The sequence below is a fragment of the Triturus cristatus genome, chromosome 5_2 (assembly GCF_964204655.1).
Source record: "Triturus cristatus chromosome 5_2, aTriCri1.1, whole genome shotgun sequence".
Lineage (NCBI taxonomy): Eukaryota > Metazoa > Chordata > Amphibia > Caudata > Salamandridae > Triturus > Triturus cristatus.
In genome coordinates, this window is record NC_140588.1 from 585,387,687 (window position 1) to 585,409,641 (window position 21,955).

Here is a 21,955-nt window from a genome sequence, read left to right on the forward strand (position 1 = left end):
GCATACCGGCTTGCGCTTTCACTGTTTTTCACTATGAACTCTTTAATCACTGTTGCATTGTTGCAAATTGATAATTTTTTTCTTTTTAATGAACTGCCATTCTGCAAATGAAATGATTACGTGTCTCCTTTCATGATTTATTTTACAAATGAATTGATAAAGTTTTCAAGTCTGTCTTCTAAATTTGTAGACAGACAATCAGTTTGTACAATGCTTCTATGTCCATTGTAACCCAGGAAATGCTTAAATGGTCACTACCACTTCCGGGTCTTTGTATGACTTTTTGACCAAGACCGTGCTGTTGAAGCGCGTCAAGTCAATAAATACTAACAACTCCTGAATCGAAATCCTGAGTGCGACTCTTCTTGCGTTCTGGCAGCGCGAGATCAATGCATATATATATATATATATTAACTGAAAAAACCATAGGTTTCAGGGGTGTTATAGTTAGCTGGACTTTTCACTTGTACAAAACCATTGAAATTCCCCCGTTATAGTTAGTTCAGCTACCCTTTTCACGGGCATTACATTTTGCGATAGGGGGTGGAGGGTCAGGGGGTGTTTCTGCCAAGTGAGCCCGGAGTCACAGTCACAAACGTCCTCTTCTTCCTGAATAAAAGTGAGATTATGCTGCATACTTGTTCATAATTTAAGTAGTTCGCACAGACACACGTTTTAAAAACAATAAAGTTCCTAATACCCACCTTCTCTGAACAGTTAGCTTGCTGCCCCATCCCCCTCCTCCCTATCCTCTGTTGTGTGAATCCATGGACTAGCCTCCTCCCTCCTGCCATGCATGGTCTGATGTGCTGCCACTGCCCTCAATTTAGTATGATGTACCAGTCCACTCCTCCTGCCCTCCATTGCCCAATTCTATGACCCATCATTGACCTCCTGCTTAAACTCTGTGCTTAGCTTGCTGCCCCTATTCTCCTTCCCCCTGCCCTCCGATGTCTTTGTGCATGCCCCTGCACCATCATTTTTGCCCACCATGTTCCATGGACCTGCCACTCCTATCTACTCTGAGTGTTCTGTTGAGCTGCCACTCCCCTCCCACCTGCCTAGCATTGTCAGATGACTGTAACCTGTCCCTGCCACCTCCACCCTGCCTGTCCACATTCCATGCCCCTATCCTCTTCCTCCTGTCCTACATGGTCCATTGTACTGCCACACCCTTCTGCCCTCCCTGGTCTGTTGTGCTGCAACTGCTCCTCCTGCCTGCCCCGTGCGGTCTGTTGTGAGGCCCCTTCCCCTGAACTTTCTTGTCTGTGCACAGGTCCTGACCCTCCCTTCTATCCTCCATCGTCCTTTGTGCATGCCCCTGCACCCTCCTTCTTGCCCATCATAGCCATTGTGCTGCCACTAACCCTCCCACTTGCCATGCATGGTCTTCTGTGCTGCCATGGCCCCTCCCACCTTCCCTGTGTGGTCAGTTAGCTGCCCCTGAACCCCTCCCACCTTCCCTCCATGGTCTGTGTGTATGCCATCACAGTCTCACTGTTGCTCTTCATGGTGTGTCTTGCTTCTAGTGCCCATCCTGCCTGACCTCCATGGCTATCTTGTTGCTCCTGCCCTGCCCCCTTGCCCCCAGCCCTCTGTTTACATGTGCAGACCCCTACTCCCTCCCTCCTGGCTTGTCTGTTCCATTGTAATGCCCCTGATCCGTCCCTCCTGCCCTTTATGGTCTGTTATGCTGCAGCTTTCTCTCCTGTCTGTCCATTATGGTCAGCTAGCTACCATTGCCTCTTGCCCCTCTGTTCTCTGTTGTCCATGTGCATGGTCCTGTCCCCTCCCTCTTGCTTTCTATGGATTGTTGTGCTGCACTCCCGTCCCGCATGCCCTGTGTGGTGTATTGTGCTGCTGCAAACCCTGATGCCTGCCCTGCAGGGTCAGTTTGGTGCACCTCTCCATGTCCCTCCTGTCCTCTGTTATCCAAGTCCATGTCCCTACCCCATTTCCTTCCATGATCCAATGTACCATACTTGCGAACATTTTGAACTTGGTAAGAGGGAGATTTTGAAAAAAACTGGGGTATTGAGTTTCCCCTTTGAGTTACATTGAAAAAGAGGAGATTGTAGACAGGAGACAGATCAAATAAAGCCCATTTGAGCTTAGAAACATTGGACGTTTCCTGGCTGAATCGGATCTGTTGGCATGTATGGTTGTACTACCATTGCCTCTTCCTTCTGCCCACAATGGTCTATTACATTGCCACAGCCTCTCTTGCAAGTCCTGTATTGTTGGTTTGTTGCCCCTGCCCCGCTTTCCACTGCCCTCCATAGTCTGTTGTGCTTCCACGGCCCTTCCTGCCTGCTCAGTGTGGTTAAATTGTTGCCTTTGCACCCTCCTACCTGCCTTCAATTTTCAGAGTCCGTGCCCCTGGCCTCTGCCTCTCAACAGTATCCTAATGAACAACTAGATTGCTAACATTCTATATTTATTACAAAAGTGTGGAACGCCTGACGTCATCTTGATGTAATCAAAACTGTAATACCTAGAGCATTTCCTTTAGAAATTACATATATGAGAGGGTCTTATTGGCATCAAAATTATGGTTAGTGCTCTAAAAGACTAAAATAAGGAGATATTTTCTGAGTTTTCAAATAGTGACAAAGCACTTTTAAATTATTTGTTACCTTTATGTTTTTTTATCCAGTTGACCACTTGATTAAATGTTGCACTTAGGGGAGAGGATGTGGTGTTACTTCCAGAACTGCAGACTTTGCAACTGGGGAACCAGGTTAGAGTTTCTACTTCAGCTCGACATTCTGTGATTCTGGTCAAATCACTTAGTCTCCCCATGTCTACAACCAAAATGAATTTGTTCTTGTGTGATGTAACCAATGCCCATGTAAAGCACTCCAATACCTGACAAGTCTGCACTATATAACACTGAAAAAACACAAAATAATAAGTGTTTTGCACACTTCTGTCATTGGGCTATATTTGGGCTACATCTGGGTGATTTTGGGCTACATTTGGGCGCTTTTGTCTCCGGTGGCCATCTTGGGAGATTTATTTGTTATGAAGTTTCCTAATTTCCTCATGTACTGCAGTCTCCTCAGTAGGAAATGCTTTCAGTTTTTTACTTTGATTCCATCAAGAAGGCATTCAGATGTGTCACACATTTGCCATAAATTCTGAATGTTAGCACTCTAGTTGCTCATTAGATCACTGTAGTAAAACTACTGTTCACCATGGACGTCTGCTCCTGGTATTAAAAGTGCATGTTTCAGTCTGCATGTCAGAATTTTTTAATGAAATAGAAGAGGATTTGAGAAGTCACTCAAAATGTGCCCTCATTTTCTTTCTTCAGCATTAATCATAATTTCTATGGCAAAATGAACCCCCTCATTGTGTTCCTTTTTAAATTAAATGTTTTAAGTGTTACCAGTTTATTCCAATCAAGATGGCTTCAGGTGTGCCATACTTTTGTCATAATGAAGACAGTAAGCGCTCTAGTTGTTTTTAAGAACACTCTGGGACATTCTGTCATTGGGCTATACTTGGGCTACATCTGGATGATATTTGGGCTACATTTGGGCTCTTTTGTCTCTGGTGGCCATCTTGGGAGACTTATTTGTTATGAAGTTTCTTAATTTCCTCATTTACTGCAGTCTCCTCAGTAGGAAATACTTTCAGTTTTTTACTTTGATTCCATCAAGAAGGCATTCAGATGTGTCACACATTTGCCATAAATTCAGAATGTTAGCACTCTTTTTGCTCATTAGATCACTGAAGTAAAACTGCTGCTCACCAGGGAAAACTGCTGCTGGTATTGAAAGTGCATGTTTCAGTCTGCATGTCAGAATTTTTTAATGAAATAGAAGAGGATTTGAGAAGTCACTCAAAATGTGCCCTCATTTTTCTTTCTGCAGCACTAATCATACTTTTTATGGAAAAATGAACCCCCTCATTGTGTTCCTTTTTAAATTAAATGTTTTAAGAGTTACCACTTTAATCCAAGCAAGATGGCTTCAGGTGTGCCATACGTTTATCCTAAGTAGGACTGTTAGCGCTCTAGTTGTTCTTTGGAACACTCTGGGAAGCTGCAGTAGAACACAAAGGAATCAACTGACAGTCTCTGCCCTTGTTGGATGTACATGTTTTACTGAGAATGTCAGACTTCATTCTCACATGACTGAGAAAGATAATGTGAATTTACAGAAAATAAGCTCTCAGTTTAGCTTATAGATCACCTTCCAAACCTCTGTGGGAAAAGCATGAGAAAATATTTTTCTCTCAATCATGATATCCCAGCAGAAGGCTTTTTCACATGGTGAAATCACCTTAGAACATACCACAATTCCTAAAATGAGTATGGTACCATCAACAAATGATTTATAATGTAACTAAAGTCTTAAAACCTTCTATTAACTGCAATGCTTTTTAATGAGGTGCTATCATGTATATTGGTCCCAAGATGGCTGGCAACACTTCTTGGATGAAGTGCTGACAGCCAATCAGATCTCAGGATGAGATGTGTGGTTAGGCTCCGCCAACATATATATATGATTTTACTTTTGATTTTCTCAGGAACTACTGAACAGATTGACACCAGACCTGGAAAAGGCACATCCCTGACCTGAGGACTACCTCTCTGCCAAATTTCAAGTAATTCTGTTCAGCCGTTCAGGCTGTACCTTGGACTAAAGGTCCCTATGGAAAATTGCATGGGGAAAACGCGTTTTGGGACCCCCCTTTTTTCTCAGCCCCCGCTTGACGAATCCCCCCGAGACATTCAGGGTAGGAGCGGAGCAGAGCGCCCCACCTATTTAGAAAAGTTTGCGAGGATTCGTCAACCGGCGCCAAAGTTATTCCAAATAGAATGTTGCGGATTTCCTATGGAAACACGGTCCTAACTATAACTATCTACTGGCGACCGCCAGTAGATAATATATATATATATATATATATATATATATATATATATATATATATATATATATATATATATATATATATATATATATCAGTTCAATTGTACCCCTGGCAGGGCTGCCTCCACGTAGCCTCTGGTCAGATATTACAAACACGGACCAACTTCTTCGTGCAAAGATTTTAATCGCTCAACTGCAAAGATGTCGTCATAACGTTTCGGCTCTCCCTGAGCCTTGATCACATGACAACATGTAAATACAAATCACTTCCTTAAGTAGGAAGAACGGTACTCGGCACGTGATATGGTTAGACATGGAAAGAGAAAGCAGACTCTTGGAATACAGTCAACAATCCAAGACATGTACTTTGTATACAAGAATATACTTTACAAAATTTGCAATATATATTTTTTAGTCTTGTCATACGTAAAAACACATAATAATTGGTAAAATACCAACAGGAATTCAAGACCTGTTAGAGTCTGCATAATTGTTCAAATAGCGGGATAAATCCCAAAAAACATTGAGGAAACTCCATGTATCATGGTCTTACAAACCCATCAAATTGCAGATCCCTGCAATTGTGCGCGAATATGAGGAAGTGTGCTGAGTGCAAATAAATGCCAATAAATTAACATGTTATCTAATAATTTAACACTCAGTCATTTTACATAAAAAGCTGTTTCATAAATAACCTATAAAATATCTAAATACATAAGTAAACAGTAAAGACGCAGTTCAATAAGAAAAGTGCAATGAAAGTGTAAGTAGGGAAGGAAATCTGCTGCTGGTCCCAGCTGCAGATACCTTTTTCTCTGACGTATAACCATCAATCCTACCAGATACTCTAATACTATTAAGTAGGTTCATGACAGTATGATATCTAGTGAAATGGACCCCTGTAAAGAAATACAGATGAGGGGTATGCAAATATCGATGTTTACCGAGTTTAGATGTTGATTTAACGCTAGGCGTTAAAGGTGTGTGGTAAATAATTTAATTACCGGGACTTAATTTGATGCGGAAAAACTATAATAATAGCTCAGTAAAATAAGAGGCAGAATCCGTGGTATTAGAGGTTCGGAACGGACTTTATTCCAAAATCAATTCGAATTGAGGACTCCATATTCCATCACCACGAAGGTTCAGGAAGTGAAGGACCCCCTTTATTGACAAGTAATCATTTATATACAGTAGGCATTACAGTGAAACAGATGCCGGAGGCGTAACAGTTGATAATGAAGATAAGAACATACATGCGTAACTAAAGTAGGTGTAACTGGGCGTAACTTAAAGAACGTCATCAGGTATGATGTCACAATAGGGTGGTTCCATGGAAGAATTTCGCAATGTCAGCAGAAATACTTGGCAGAGATGCGCGCGCAGCAGCATGACGTGTGATTGACGTGCAACTAGGGGATGAAGGGGACTTGACATTTAGCTCTACATGTGGAGACAGAAGTCTGGGGTTATGTCAACCTAATCCCAAATCATATCTATTATCCTATGTTTAAAGAACGGTGTTATCCAGAAAGAAAGGACTCTTAGGATAGAATCTTATTCTATACTGACTATACTGACCGTTAGTGCGTGTACAAGCGTCTAAGTGTCTACACTAGATGCGAGGGCAGAAATCTTCCATAGTAATAGGGCTATGAATTACTTGCATGAAGACAGAGAAGCCGGGCCCTTTGCTCGGTAGCTGGGAGAATGTTTACTTAAACTACTAGACAGGAATGTTTTGGATAGGGAGCGGAGCAAAGCAGATAATCTTGAAGGTGAAATACAGTTTTTGGCAGGCAACAGGCTGGAGTCAGGCACCGTTAGCCGCGCAGGGAGTAGGACAAAGTTCATGGGTTCAGATGCGAGCTCAGACTGGAGCTTTCAGAGGCAGAAGGCAGAAAAGGCTTGATGGCAGAATCAGGGCCTACTCGTCTGAACTGCAAAATGGGATAAGTGAACCATATAAAGCCGGTGGCCTTTCATACTTAGAAATAGAATATCCGGCCCATTCATGGCGGATCTGAAAGAGGACATGTTGACGGTGGACGCACAAGTGTTTGCGTCTTCATAACTGGAACTGGAGGAAACATACATGTACTTATGATCTATACATGAAACCGTTGGGGTCCAAGATAGGGGACATAACTGACTATAAAAATCCATATTTCCACATTCCCTCCTTGTCCCCTACTTGCCCGTTAAGAGATATCAATCTTCATCAATCCATTGATCTGTTCATATAGCATCATTTGTTCTTCTTTCTTCTTCTGGGATGAACGAAGTCTTGGTGGTGGAATACATGATGTGGCACACAGACCACAGATCGCTGGTCCACATTGTAGGCATAAACAGCAACTGAATAGTATGAGAAAGCCAATACCTAGGAAGGATAGGACCCTCCATCCAAAGGTAGATAATATACTCCAAAACCAACTGGACCAAGTCCAGGTGCCTGGATTCTGGTGTATCTGGCTTACAATCTTATGAAGACGAGTTATGGCTTTATATACAGATGGCGAATTTTCTGGTATGAAAATGCAACAGCTTGATCCGATGACCCTACAAGCTCCGCCCCTATCGGCCAGGATGACGTCAAGGACAAGACGATTTTGAAGCACAACAATCCGCATAGCAGACTGCTCTTCTGTTAAATTGCCTAAGGCGGAAATAGTTTCATTCACTACTGCTTCAAGGGTTCTGGTTAATCTACGTATCAGCTTACTATTGGTAACTGTACCTATATAGGGAAAGAGACCTTTATTGAAATCTGTGTATTTTTCCCATGCTGTCTCAGTGTAATCGACCATTGGGAGATCTCTCCGTTCTCTATTGTGTACTAAATGAGTATTTCTATGATAATCAGGAGGAGCTAGGAAAACAGGTGGCAAAAGGAATCCAATGTAGCAGGTACCATCCCAATCTAGAGGCAAACGTATATATGCAGTCTGACCACATACAAAGTAGGAATGGCGAGAAGCTCTAAATGTAGACTTGCCTTGATCACTGAATTCTATTACAGTGGTGCATTTACTGTGGCCCATGTGTATAGAGCCATTCTTTCTTATACATAATTCACCTTTAACTGGAAATACTGACATAGCGGGCAAAATTGGTGCAGCTTCGGTTTCGACATTCAGGATCATGAGATTAAGCGTGAAATTACCTAATCCATATACTTCATTTTCTAGATCAGTTCCTGTTCTTTTGGGAAGTCCCTTCTTGTCAGGGTAGCAGACTTTAAGTAAAACTAAGTGCAGGTTTCCCCATACCCAGTTGTCTTGATAAACTGCGGAATTCGAATCTAGGGAATTAATTAAACTAAACCATGCTCCACAGGAGCCGTTGTGTGTGAACGGGTATGGAAAGAGAGGTAGAATTCCTTTATAGTTCTGATAGGGAGGGAGTCGGCCACATATCCAACAATTTGTAGCATTGCTAACCTGATGGGAATGATGTAACATACTAATAAAAGTGTTATTGCGCAGCGCAAATCTATAAGACAATTCATGCGGAGGTAATTCACTAAAAGAATGTTCAGCAGTAATATTGTAAACATGTCTAGAAATAGGATAATATGTGTGCAACAATATACTTGCAGCTATTATTAAAAGACATAAGAAAAACAAAATTAATAACGTCACTGTACAATGACTACGCAGTGATTTACAGTACGCCTGTTGTTTCATTCGCTTCCTTCGGTGTCTTTCTCTATTCAGGCCTAGGGGATTCATGTCAGGGACAAATTCGACCGATTCACCTTGGAGAGGACTTAAACAATCAAATTGTCTGACTTGGTAGACCTTAATTTTAGTCTGTATTGTTCTTTGTCATTCAGTTCAACCAAAGGAAGCTTTGAGTCAATCGGTGAAGACACGCAAGGTGTGTCATTTACATCGGACGGTAGTCCATGAAATTTCTTGATATGACTTGAATGTATCCAGCCTTTTCGACCTTCGATCTTCACGGCTGTCCTCGTTGTTAACAGTACGAGTTGAGGCGATCTCCACCTAGGATCCAGCTGGGACTTTCGGTCAAAGTTCCTCACTAACACCAAATCCCCTGGAATTACGTCATGGGGTTTCACCTCGGTGTTGTCGGGAAAGGCTGCAGCTACCTGTGAACGACAAGATTGTAGTGCAGACATCAAGGAAGCTAGGTAATCTGTCAGCATATTACAGTCAATATTAGTTATTTTGCGTGGTATAGGCGTCCCCCACATATTTGGTGGTCTACCGAAGATCACTTCATAAGGGGATAGCCCTGTTCGAGAGTGTGCTACCATTCTCATGTAAAAAAGTGCAACGGGTAAGGCTACTACCCAATCGACACCTTTCTCTCTACATATTTTGGACAATCTAATTTTCAGAGTTTGATTATGTCGTTCCACGAGACCTGCTGCCTCGGGGTGTCGGACACAGTGAAATCTCCATTGATAACCTAACAAAAGTGAAACGTATTTCATTAGTTCGGATGAGAACGGCTGGCCGTTATCTGAGTAGACAGCACGTGGTAAACCGTACCGTGGGAAGAATTCTCGAACCAACTGTTTGGCAGTAGTCGGGGCAGTGTAATCTGAAACCGGGTATGCCTCTGTCCAACGGGAAAGAGCACAGACAACTACGAGAACATATTTGAATCCTCGACATCGTTCCATCTGGATATAATCCATCTGGAGGACTTCAAAAGAGTGATCAGGAGGCTGAAATCCGCCCTGTTCTACGGGAATGCTTTTACCTGGGTTAAACTGACAACAGATCATACAGGTACGGACTTTTTGTTTAGCTGCTGCTCGTAAATGTTTGTTGAACCAAATGTGTTGAATGCTGTCTAGCATAGCTTTTTCTCCTAGATGTGCTGGACTATGTACAGTGTTAATAACGACTTGGACCATTGAATCAGGAAGGAACCACACAGATTTTTCCTTCGTCATCCATCCTTGATCCGTTTGGGTCCCTCCTAATTCAGTCCATTTCTTTATTTCATCTGGTGTAGCATGTGTCTGTATGTCAATTACGTCAAGAGCGGGATCCTTAACCGTCATGCAATGTGTTGGTGTCGGAACTATTGTCTTTGTCATGTCAGATGTGTGAGTTTGAGCAGTCTGTTTAGCTGTTCTGTCAGCTAAATCATTGCCTTGGGAAATGGTATCAGTAACTTTCGTATGAGCTTTACATTTCATAATTGATATTGCAGTGGGTAGATGTATTGCATCTAGTAAGGCATGAATGAGGGGTCCGTGCTGAATGTGGGTACCGTGAGAAGTTAAATAACCTCTCTCTCGCCACAGCACGCCGAAGTCATGTACAACTCCGAATGCATAACGTGAATCAGTGTATATGTTGACTTTTTTATTTGTTGCTTGAATACAGGCTTGTGTCAGAGCGATGAGCTCTGCTGCTTGAGCGGACAAGGTATTTATGCGATTTGTTTCAATAACTTCAGTATCTGTTGTGACTGCATACGCGGCCACTAACTCTCCTGTATTTGTTCTCATACATGACCCATCTACATACAACGTCAGGTCTGGGTCTGACAATGGGACGTCTGTCAAGTCTTGTCTGGGTTTCGTCGTGATAGTGATAACTTCAATACAATCATGTGCAAGTGGGTCTGTTCCGTTTACTGGTAACAATGTGGCAGGATTCAATGTATTACAACGTCTGATTTCTATATGTGGCTGAAACAATGTTAATTCGTAACCAGTGAGTCGTGCTATAGTCAAGTGTTGTGTTTGTGTGCGGTTCAAGAGAACCTCTACTGCATGTGGTACTTGTACTGTCAATTGGTGTCCTAACACTATGGCATCGCTTTGTCGTATTGCTAAAGCTGTCGCTGCCACTGATTTCAGGCACGCAGGAAGAGCCTGAGCTACGGGATCTAATGTACTAGAAAAATAAGCACACGGTTTGTGTGATCCTGCTTGTTCCTGTGTGAGTACTGACAAAGCAGTACCTTCGCGTTCTGTAACAAAGAGTGTAAAATGTTTATAGTAACATGGTGTTGCTAAAACGGGTGCTTGACATAAAGCTTTCTTTAGGCTTTCAAAAGCTTGTGTATGTTCCTGAGTCCAAGGGAGAACAGTCGATGTGGCTGCCTCCTGTGTTGTCAACTGAATGAGTGGTTTTGCTAGAAAAGCATACTGAGGGATCCACTGCCTACAATATGAAGTGAGGCCTATAAAAGCCCGCACCTCCTTTTGTGTCTTGGGTATTGGCATGTTAGCAATTAACTGGATGCGATCTGGTGTAAGCTGCCTTCCCTCCTTGGACAGCGAGTGACCAAGGTAAACAACTCGCTGGACACAGAATTGCAGCTTAGAAGGGGACACCTTGTGCCCCTTTTCGGCCAAAAAATGTAAAACCGTCAGTGAGGCTTTTTCACATTCAGGTTCGCTTCTAGCGGTGATCAGCAGATCATCGACATATTGAAGCAGGGCAGTGTTGACTGGCATGTGTATACTGTCAAGTTCTCGTTTCAGTGCTTGGCTATAGATGCTGGGGCTTTCTGTGAATCCTTGAGGTGCGCGTGTGAATTTAAAGCTTCGTCCATTTAAACTAAATCCGAACAAGTATTGGCTTTCCGGATCTATTGGGACGCTGAAAAAAGCATTCTTGAGGTCAATTACAGTAAAGAATGTTGCTTCGGAATCAATAGCTGTCAGTAATGAAGAAATGTCTGGAACTACGGGGTATTGAGGTACAATACATTTATTTAATTCGCGCAGATCAATAACCAATCGGTATACTGGCGGGACTTTTGGATCAGTTCGTTTAAGAATCGGGATTATCGGTGAATTACATACATTGGAGTCGGTTTCCACAACCACTCCTTGGGCAATAAGCTCGTCAATGATTTGTAGTAAAGCCACTACAGCATCTGGTGGTAACTTGTATTGTCGCATTCGTGGAAGTACCACTCCTGCCTTTAGTGTGACTCGATATGGTGTAATGTTCATGCAACCAACATCTGTAGGGCCTTGTGCCCATAAATGTGTCGGTAAAGTCTGCAGTCGGGGATCCAAGTCTCGGGACACATAGTGCCCTTTGAAATCACGTAAAAACAATCTTACTCCTTCCGGAGAACAACATATTATAGCTCCTAGAGCTTTCAATGTTTTGATACCTAACAGGTTTTCTGGACATGATTTAGTAAGCAATAAATCTGTAGTTCGTATCAAAGGACCAATCGTAAGGGGAAGAGGCTGTGATACTTCGTTAACGATAGGTTTTCCTGAAAAGCCAAGGGAAATATTCTGTGAGCCTGAGAGGGGTGCCCCTGGAACTTCACTACGTTTTATTGTTGTTCGGCTTGCCCCTGTATCAAGTAAAAATTTTCTATCTTGGCCTAATAGTTCACTGTGTACATAAGGTCCTTCTTGATCTACAGGGACCTCGATAAGGGGTAAGCCAACTTCCCTCTCTAGGCTGTTTCATGAGTATCGTTGATAATCAGGATAGTCATACTGTGCGGTCTGATACATCTGTCGGGTCGTTGTTTGTGTGGCAGCAATAGGCTGCGGTGGTGGAGCTGGCATAGACTGTTGCGGAGCTGGCATGGCCTGTGCATGCTGCGGAGCTCCTTGTTGGTTCTGATCCTGTCTAAGTGGTCGTGGTCTTTCTTTAGTATTACCTATGGCGATATTATGTTTTAAAACTGGACAATCGTGTACATAATGGCCTGGCTGTTTACAATAGTTGCATGTCCCTTTTACAGGACCTGTTGAAACACTGGGCTGTGTCATACCCTTTTTATGACCGTCAACTGGCACTGTCTGGGAAACTAGCATTTTCATTTTCGTGTCTTTCATGCGTCTATGTTCATGTTCTTGTTCTTCTCTAATTCTATTGTGATGGTACTGTAGCATTTGTAACATTTGTGACGGAGTGTTACCTTGCCAGGTACTCTCGAACTTCAATACTCTATTCTTAACTTGGGGCAAGGCATTTTCAACTAACTTTGTCACAAACAGATGTGGATACGACTCGCTACTTGCTTTTATTCCACTATTTATACCAAAACATTTCTCAAATCGGGAATAGAAATCACTAGTGTCTTCATCTGATTTTTGTTTACAGGCTGAGATTGCACCCCAGTCTTCCTTTTTCGTAGTTAATAAACGTGGCAGTACCTGTACTAGTAAACCTGGTAGTGCTTTGATCTTGTCCCCGAGCCCTGAACCTGGACCTCGAGCTTTTTCTTCGTTTTCTAATGCTGTCCAATCTATCTTCTGGTCTCCCACCTCCCAATCCTTTTCCTTGAGTTTTTCGTAAATGCCCGCAGGCATTAATACCTTCAATATTGTCATAATGTCGGGGTAGGTATATTCTCCCATGAGCAACATGTCTTTAATTTCTCGGTGGAAACCCACTGGGTCTTTGTCATGACTGGGTACCACTTTCTTCATTTCTAATAGTTCTATTTTGGATATGGGTGTGTATACAAACACACGTTTAAACTCATTGTCATCACCCTTTATCGGGTGCACTTCGCGTAAGGGATTCTGTCTATCCATGTAATACGTCGTTCTTTCCTTGATGGGCAGTGAGACATGTTCAGGACATACAAAAAGGATGTACTGTTTTCTGGATTCTAGTATTTCTCTAATTAACTTAGTACCGGAACCTCTCCATTTATTCGTGAGTAATTCAGTCAATATATCAGGTAAGGGACCAGGATCGGAGTGTTGGCTCTTATATAATATAAGGAGTTGTTGAATCATATAGATACCAGCTAAACGCTGTTCATCTGGGGCGAGGTTCAAAAACGTATGTGCTAGTGTATCATCACCATATTTTCCAGGACTATCAACCCAGTGAACGGCTGACCTGGCTAATTCTTGTTCGTCCATAGAATCGAGTATATGATAACCCCTTCGTTCTCGGAGTAATTTGTCAGCGGCTTGGAATGAATGTTCGGGAGACCTTATATTTATTATAGGAGTTTGGAATTTTCTGTTATTATCTGGACGCATCGGACGTATCGGATCAGTAAAGCATCTAGTATTATTGCAAGATCTTCCTCTACCTACATAGGCCATGGTTTCTAACTGTCCTGTGGGCAGTTCTAATTCTTCCTCGTCTTCGGTTTGTTCAGGTTCGTCTACTGCTAATCTTTCTTCGTGTATTCGTTCTATTTCTTTGCGGATCTTTCGGCACATAGCTACTATACATGATCGTTTATCATGTCTTCCCTCTGATATATTCTGACTCCATGTGGTAAGAATTTGCATTTCTTTCGGATTTACCCCTGGTTGGTCTTGATTTCTGATCACACAATTTATGAGGAAACGTAACAGTTCCCCCTGTATTTCCACTTTTTGGTACTCCATGGCTCTGTTAATACTCTCAGAATCTCGCCCTGACTGGACAAAGTGATATATATTTTCTAAGTGTGTAGTCATTCCTGGTAGCTTCCCTAAATATATAGCAGCTCGTCGGATACGTAATGATGCTAGCATCATTTCGTCCCCTTTTCCGGGCACAGGGTCATATCTACAATCTATTAGAAGTTCCTTGAGCGTGTTGGGAGTTACTAGTTTGGGCGTACGTTGGTGGGCTAATTCTTGAAAGGAAAGTTTATTTACTCTGGGTGGCGTGGAAAAAATGTTTGATGTACCTCCGGTAGCCCCACCTGGGGTGCTGGATGTGAAAGGATTCGTCGAACGTGATATAGCAACTATAGGTGTGGATACAGATGTCGAAGCAGATGTGCTTGCCTGAACTTGTGTCGGAGTTTGCTGTTGCGGAGGTACAGACGGAAGAGGGTCTTGGCGTTGAACCCCCTCTGCAGGCGGTCTATGTGGCGCAGCATTAGCATACTCGGGAGCTGCGTCGTCTAAATAAGAGGAAAGAAAAACATCTTCTGCGGTTCTTGGATGCCCTTTGGGATGTACTTTTATCGGAAACAATGGGGGTGGCAAGTCTTTTGGTATCTCCGGAGTAGCCTTAGGTAATCCTTCGGCCAGGAGAGGATACATACCATTCATAAGGGCATTTCGTTGTCTGTCTACTTGTTCTGATTTTACTCGAGTACCTTCTTCAATTAATATATTTTCTCGAACTTTATTTAAATTCTCCTTACTCTTCTCTTCCTGTCTACGTGCTTTTTCTGTACGTCTATACGATTCTTTACGCCATAATTCAATGGCGTCTTTCTGTGATTGTCTAGCTTTCTTTTTCCATAATTCATCCTCTACTTTCACGATGCAATCTGCATCCCAGGTCCCAGCTGCGGGCCACCTCTGACTTTCTGGTAATTCCTTGGTGTAGTCTACCCATAAATCAAGAAATAATATGGCGTCTAGGCCATGTTTATGATACATAAAGTACCCTGGAGTGTCCCTAGGAGGAATGGGAACAGCTTCTTCGAGTACCCCTTTTCTAGTTTTGATCTGTCTTAATTTCGAAAAAAGCGGCATTTTGAGAACTGATCTGATCTGATACCTAATTTTGAACACGTTCAATACAACGAAACACAATAATGAACAGTCATTCACACCACAATATGCAGAACGTATTTAAAAACATTTAACATTTAACATTTAATGAACAACAATGATGGCCGTTCACTAAGCATAATACTCGATACTAACTAGATAATTCTGACTTCATATACTAGACATACTTGATATACTGCTAAACAGTACAGATACACTGCTGAAACAGTGCAGACCGGATTTGTGTACCCAAACCCGTCTTGACCGGCACAACCTATGTGCACGTCAGAACGCCTCCCCGACAATGGTACTCACCGGGTAGCTCGGAACGGAAGGCCTCGGAACTGAACTGAACTGGACTCGGACCAGACTGGACTCGACTCGATACTTCGGAACTTCGGAACTTCGGAACTGGTGGGCCTCTGTATACCTCGGATCTTGCTCTCTCAGCTAGGCTCTGGTCGGGATACTTCGCACTTCTCACCGCCTCGTCTGGGTGTTGATCGCAGCCTTAGTTACCCCCGCTCGGCAGGAGGGAGATACAGGAAATCCTGTGGGTACGCGTTGTTGTCCGTCCAGCTGTGACAGGAGACCGGGCCTGCAACGCACCTCCGGCGCGTGAGATGAGAAAGTGTCCCTGTTCGGGCGCCATTTATGTGGTAAATAATTTAATTACCGGGACTTAATTTGATGCGGAAAAACTATAATAATAGCTCAGTAAAATAAGAGGCAGAATCCGTGGTATTAGAGGTTCGGAACGGACTTTATTCCAAAATCAATTCGAATTGAGGACTCCATATTCCATCACCACGAAGGTTCAGGAAGTGAAGGACCCCCTTTATTGACAAGTAATCATTTATATACAGTAGGCATTACAGTGAAACAGATGCCGGAGGCGTAACAGTTGATAATGAAGATAAGAACATACATGCGTAACTAAAGTAGGTGTAACTGGGCGTAACTTAAAGAACGTCATCAGGTATGATGTCACAATAGGGTGGTTCCATGGAAGAATTTCGCAATGTCAGCAGAAATACTTGGCAGAGATGCGCGCGCAGCAGCATGACGTGTGATTGACGTGCAACTAGGGGATGAAGGGGACTTGACATTTAGCTCTACATGTGGAGACAGAAGTCTGGGGTTATGTCAACCTAATCCCAAATCATATCTATTATCCTATGTTTAAAGAACGGTGTTATCCAGAAAGAAAGGACTCTTAGGATAGAATCTTATTCTATACTGACTATACTGACCGTTAGTGCGTGTACAAGCGTCTAAGTGTCTACACTAGATGCGAGGGCAGAAATCTTCCATAGTAATAGGGCTATGAATTACTTGCATGAAGACAGAGAAGCCGGGCCCTTTGCTCGGTAGCTGGGAGAATGTTTACTTAAACTACTAGACAGGAATGTTTTGGATAGGGAGCGGAGCAAAGCAGATAATCTTGTAGGTGAAATACAGTTTTTGGCAGGCAACAGGCTGGAGTCAGGCACCGTTAGCCGCGCAGGGAGTAGGACAAAGTTCATGGGTTCAGATGCGAGCTCAGACTGGAGCTTTCAGAGGCAGAAGGCAGAAAAGGCTTGATGGCAGAATCAGGGCCTACTCGTCTGAACTGCAAAATGGGATAAGTGAACCATATAAAGCCGGTGGCCTTTCATACTTAGAAATAGAATATCCGGCCCATTCATGGCGGATCTGAAAGAGGACATGTTGACGGTGGACGCACAAGTGTTTGCGTCTTCATAACTGGAACTGGAGGAAACATACATGTACTTATGATCTATACATGAAACCGTTGGGGTCCAAGATAGGGGACATAACTGACTATAAAAATCCATATTTCCACAGGTGCTTCATGGGGTTCATCAGTTAGAGCTACAATGGATTTAATGACGATAGGGTATGTTCGTATATATGACTCAATGCAATCACCTATTATTGCCGCATGGATACAAGATAATAATGAAGTGTACAATTTTCTTGAACATCCTAACGCTGACTTAATTGTCTTCATGATTAGTAACTATTCATTATAATAAAACAATAAATAGAGTACAAAAAGGTTAACATATTTTCCCACACTAATATAAAAATCCTCTTGATAAAAACCACTGATGGGTTGGTTAGATACCAATCATTATGTCCAGACTTGATATGCATTGATGCCATAAAGTAACCTCCATAATATATATATAAAAAGAATGAGAAGTATGATTTTAATGTAAAATAGTATGCAGGTCCTCTGTGACATTGAGCCCAACCGGGAATTTAGAGTCTAGCTGGAGTATATATTTAGTTTCCAACTGTCTTAATCTTGCTTCTCTATTTCCCCCGCGTCTGCTCGGTGGCACCGAGTCAATAACAAAAAAAGTTAAATCCCTGTTATTACTACGGTGTGCATCCTTAAAATGTCGAGCCACTGGGTAAGTGTTGTCTTGGTTCGTGATTGCCCTCAGGTGCTGAAGGATTAGTTTGTGTACCTCCAATTTGGTACTACCTACGTACCTGAGTGCACACGTACATTGGAGCACATATATAGCATATTCAGTTTTACATGTTAAAAACTTCTCAATATTATATTTTCTGTCACTAAAACCGTCCTTAAAATGTTTAGTATTAACTCCATGTGTGCACGCTTTGCACGTTTTGCATTTTTAAAAAAACCCATTCGATTGGAGCCAGCTTGTTTTTTCCATAATTTCAGGATTAGTATCAACTATGTGGTCTTTCATAGAAGATGCTCGACTGAATGTAACAGTCGCTCTACGAGGTAATGTTTGGCCTAATATGGGGTCACTTAAAAGAATGGGCCAAGTACGGTTGAAAAGACGATAGAGATCAGAGTGTTGTTTACTGAACCCCGTTATAATCCTGAAGTCATTTTGAGGTTCAGAATTTGATTGGCTTGTTAACTTGCTATTCATCGTAATGTCATACTTGTTGAGTAAATCCTGTCTAGATTTAGTTCGGGATCTACTAATGGCCCCCTCAATAGTCTTGACAGAGTAGCCCCGTTGAAGGAATCTAATCTTGCTGGCTGCTTGGGCCGCCTCCAATTCCATTTGATTGCTACAGACCCTGCGGAGCCGAAGCATCTCACCATAGGGTATACTGGTGATAAGATGCTGGGGGTGTGCACTGGCAGCGTGTAGAATGGTATTTCCTGCTGTTTCCTTTCTATACAATTTAGTTTCAATGGCCCCATTTAGGATGTAAACTTCCATGTCCAAAAATGTGACATTGGTCTGACTCATACTAACTGTAAAGTTGAGATTGGAATCATTCGTATTGATGGACCTAACAAATTCCACTGCTGCTTCTCTGGTACCACCCCATACCACAAAAAGGTCGTCTATATAACGATACCATGCAATTACATTTGAGTCTATTGTGTCTTTATGCTCAGTTCTGAGGACCAGCTCCTCCCATGCTCCCATGTGCAAACATGCATAGCTTGGAGAGAAGCTGGTCCCCATAGCTACTCCTTGGAGCTGCCGATATACCAGATTATTATACATAAATACGTTGTTGTTGAGGCATATTTTTAACATTTCTAGAAGCATGTTGGTATGATCTGTGAATTGTTCATCCCTCTTGGATAAATAATAGTCAACCGCTGCCATGCCATCTTTGTGTACTATGCTGGTATAAAGAGACGACACATCAAGTGCAAGCATCCAATATCCCATCTTCCATTCAATCTTTTGTAGTTTTAGTAAAAAGTCACCAGTATCTTGAATATATGAATCAAGTGATTTGACATTTCCCTGTAGAAAGTAATCAATATATACGGAAGTTTTTTCCAGGAGACCCCCTCTGGCTGATATGATTGGCCTGCCAGGAGGATTGGCCATGTCCTTGTGTACTTTCGGGATAAAATAGATGAATGGAACTTTAGGATAATCGGTTTTAAGATATGCATACTCATCATTGGATAACAAGAATTTGTTCTTCCATTTCAGCAATTTCTTATGGTATTCCACTTGCAAGGTTTTCAGAGTGGACATATTGCAACGTTCATAGTGTTGTCGATTATTCAGCTGGGAATAAGCCTCTTTGTCATATAGAGATCTGGGCATGAGCACAATGTTGCCTCCCTTGTCACTGCCTCGTATGATAATGCTCTTGTCTTTATTCAGTTTTTGAATAAGTGCATAGTATTTAGCTTTCTTTGCATCAAAGGGATATTTCTTATTGCTGATTTTTTTATGCAAGTCTTTGATTTGAGTTGTAACAATCTCATTGTAGATGTCTATGGAGTCTCGTAAAAGTATTGGAACAAACGTGGAGATTGGTTTAAATGGTGTTATCGGAGAGATCTGTTTCCTGGCAATCTCCTGGTCAGTAGTGTTACCCCCTTGTGTTTGTGTGACATCCTGGGAGCCAGCTCCATTGTTGTGCCATAAATCTAAAATTTCTTTAGGTATCTGGGATTCTGAAACAGATCCTGTATCAATTGTAACACTGGTTTCAGGTGTTGCTTTATTCGTGTTTCTCAAAGCATGAAATTTACGAAGTTTCAATTTGCGTATGGCTTTGTAGGTATCAAACCTGGTGTCAATGTAGTTGAAATTGGACTGTGCGGCGTAGGAGAGGCCAAGTTTCAGAATATGTTCCTCTTCTTGAGTGAGAACGACGTTTGTTAGATTAATAATGGTGGCGTCGTCAGCAGTTGTTAATTCTTCGCTTTCCACTGGCCTCTGCCTCTCTTTTTGTAATAGGTGCCCCTCCGCGTCCTGTACCTCTGCCTGAGCTTGTAGTTGGCAAGTTTTCTTTGTGATTCTTTAGAGCGCGGGGGCGTAGGGATTGCATCCTTTCCTGACATAAAAAATGCATCTCCTCCCCCGGATGTGGTTTAGCTGTAGTATTCGGAACTTTGGAACGTTGTTCCGATTCCGATTCGCTGCTAGTATAAGTACTGATATCCGATCTGGTTGAATCACCCTGTTCTCTATTGCTTGTTGTACCTTTCGATATATTGAGAGACCTGACTTTCGGGCCCCTATCGGAATCATATTTTCTAGCGAAGGTAAAGATTTGGCCCAACTCGTAATCGTTACGATCCCTTTGGAATTTATAAGCTTTCCTATCCATTATTTTCGTTTGTTCCTTTCTCAGTCTCTCCTTCATTTCTTCCATTAATTTTTTCTTCTCCTCGTTATCTTCCATAGTTTGTAATTCATCTTGCAGTACAGCAATATCTTTTAATAACTGTGCCCTGTCTATTTCTGCGTACTTGACCAGGATTTGTACCAGACGACGTGATGCCTCTAGATTGCTGTCCGCCCATTCCTTCATCATCTCAGGGTTGGGGCTCTCATAATTCGGCGCCATCAGAATGCGCAATCCTCTGGGAATCCGGTTTACATCAAGGTAACTCTGTAAGGATTTGGCTTCCCACCACTTGCTTTGTTCATTGCGTAACTTTTTTTCAAGTATTTTGATTTTTTCTTTAATAGTGCTATTTTTCGTCATAGGTTCACTGCTAGTCTTGTCCCGTGAGTTCGCGAGTGCTTGGGGACTGTCCGCAAACATTTTTAATGCCGCTTCCTCGCGTTCAATCATGTTGTCGGCCGATATCATACCAATGTGTAATTGCGTGTTATAGCTGAATTAATTTGTCAAGGGAATAGACAGTTAGTAATCCTATTCTTCCCCAATCTATGATTCCCTGACTGCACTTGGACTCTCCTCCCCCGTTATTCGGAATGCTGCAGGATAGCGTAGTTACTGAGAGTAATTACCTCCGGTGTGGTTTGTCCTCCGACTCAGCACCGCCCGAGGGTTGCTCCTGTGTAACTTCCGCCTGCCGCTGGCTGCTCCGTTGCTTCTGGGGGGACAAACGCCGTTCCTCTTCCAAGGAATCCAAAATACCCAGTAAAACCGGGAAACGGCTCCGTAATTAGCGTTGTCCTTTTGTGGAAAGGGTCTCGTGTGCTGGCCGTACGTCACCACTCAGCCAAATATATCAGTTCAATTGTACCCCTGGCAGGGCTGCCTCCACGTAGCCTCTGGTCAGATATTACAAACACGGACCAACTTCTTCGTGCAAAGATTTTAATCGCTCAACTGCAAAGATGTCGTCATAACGTTTCGGCTCTCCCTGAGCCTTGATCACATGACAACATGCAAATACAAATCACTTCCTTAAGTAGGAAGAACGGTACTCGGCACGTGACATGGTTAGACTTGGAAAGAGAAAGCAGACTCTTGGAATACAGTCAACAATCCAAGACATGTACTTTGTATACAAGAATTTACTTTACAAAATTTGCAATATATATTTTTTTAGTCTTGTCATACGTGAAAACACATAATAATTGGTAAAATACCAACAGTAATTCAAGACCTGTTAGAGTCTGCATAATTGTTCAAATATATATGTATATGTATAATATATATATATATATTATACATATACATATATATTTTTTCCACTCCAAATACTTCAAAAGAAGAGACAGCACTCTCGAGGGAGGAAAATAACCCGATTTTAATGTGCGGGTTACTAGTACGAAGGACACGTTTTGGCTAGCGCCTTCATCAACATTCAGTGTTCTCATAGCAATGCTGTGTTAATATACATGATTCTTACAACTTCCTGTCTTGGTAAGGAACACGTCCCTCGTAATAGTAA